The sequence below is a fragment of the Phanerochaete carnosa genome (genome assembly GCF_000300595.1).
Source record: "Phanerochaete carnosa HHB-10118-sp unplaced genomic scaffold PHACAscaffold_3, whole genome shotgun sequence".
Classification (NCBI taxonomy): Eukaryota; Fungi; Basidiomycota; class Agaricomycetes; order Polyporales; family Phanerochaetaceae; genus Phanerochaete; species Phanerochaete carnosa.
The window spans coordinates 1,083,253-1,084,988 of NW_006767630.1; the positions used below are offsets into that span (position 1 = coordinate 1,083,253).

Sequence of the window (1,736 nt, forward strand, 5' to 3'; positions counted from 1 at the left end):
CAGCCTTCATTCGCCAATGGCCAGCTCTCCCAAGGGTGGTGGTACGTAGTCATAGTCACCTCTACCTGCTTTTCAAGCTCAAGTCCGCTTAGATATTCTTGTCGGTCCATGTCATGTCAGTAGCATACGTCGAGCCAGGAGAGCGTTACACGCTACGCAAGGTCCCTAGCGTTCGCGGTACGTCAACAGATTGAGAATCGAGTGACTATTTCCTCACTAGCTACATGGCATGTAGGTTTCTACACCGCCATCTACCGCCTCGGGTACCGGGAAACGTTCAGTGTCAAGGTCGACAACTTCATAGACACGATCTGCGCTCTCGAAGCCCGCGAGGACCCTGTCAACAGTGCCGCTACTATCGCTGAGGTCCAGGCTGCCGCCAAGAGGGTTACGCACATGTACGGTACCCACATTGGTCTAAGAACGTACTGCTGACGGCCACTTGTAGTGCCCCACACTACGTCGTGTCAAGCAGAAGTCTGGGGTCGAGCAGGTTCATGAGGGCGGTGTCATGGATACGCAAAGTTCTCATCGAGGATATCTATCGTCGCCTAGGTAAGTGCAACAATCATCCTTGTGGATTTCGGACTAAACAACTTCTCAGCCACGATGTTCCCTGACACCGACGGATGGCTCGGCTCCGCGGATGAGTACGTCGCTATCTGGTTTGACTAGACACTTAACTTACGATAATACTCCAGGATTATCCATGTGGGTGTTAACGCTACGCTATAGCTCTGCTACATCGGTTTTCTATCTCTGTCTTCTCCGTCTGTAACCTCACGCTCGCACGCTATATATCAGTATATATACATATGATCAGTACGCATATATTTAATAGTCCATCATGAGGAGAACCGCCTTTCTCGCTCTAGGAGAAGTGTGTGCCAACATGCTCTAGTGTACCGGAATATATGGACAGCGCCTCGTCCTCCGTGAGCTGTGTAACGTTTGGCATGCCGTACGAAGGCATCGTGCGCCCGTCTGGCAATTCATCTGGTTCGGCGTCGCTGAGACTGCTGCTGCTGTCGTCTGAGCTTTCAGCTAAACTCGACGGGCGGTACTCAGAGTCGTCATCCGAGTCCGCTCCGCCTGAAGGACCAGCTTGGTTAGGATTCGCGTCGTCTTCGCCGTACAAAGGGCTGTGGTACAGAGCAAGTTCGCTTGCGCTCTCCTTGATTTGCAGGCCGTAGAAGTCTTGTATATGGATTCGGTCGTCTTGTTCGTCGTGCCATGGTGGGAAGATGTACGGAACATCGGGAGCCCAGCGGAGGAGATAGATATCGAGGTACCGCACGTGTTTCCATTTTGACCCTTCGTGATGCTTGAAACTCTTCGTCGCCGATGGTGCGGGGCACAGCGAGCCTTTGACGACGAGGTCGACATGCTCAATTGGCCTGAAGAAGGCGGGGGATCTCTTCAGGAGCCTCAGGTGCTCCGGCGACGTCACCCGAAGAACCACGTGTTCAAGGTTAGGGCACTTGCTAAGGGCATGCACCTGCCTCTCGAACTTCTCGGTGTCGGCGGGCCAAGAAAGGTTCCCTCCGAAGTCGACGTTGGTTAGCTTCGGCCCATACTTGATGAAGAAGGGGTTGAAGCTGTTCTTCGTCTCATCTTTGAGGCTCATTTCCGGCCGGAAGCGCAGAGACTTCAGCTTGGGCATATTCCACCAATATGGGACGTGAAAATATTTATCTGCAGGTGTCGACCAGAAGGTTATGGTCTCCAAGCGAGGG

General features: G+C 53.0%; 1 protein-coding gene across 1 annotated transcript in view; it reads left to right on the plus strand.

Moving 5' to 3' along the window:
• Positions 1–1,736, plus strand: part of PHACADRAFT_251527 (uncharacterized protein) — a 7,614-nt gene that overhangs the window by 3,655 nt on the left and 2,223 nt on the right. The gene's annotated exons all lie outside the window — the stretch shown is intronic.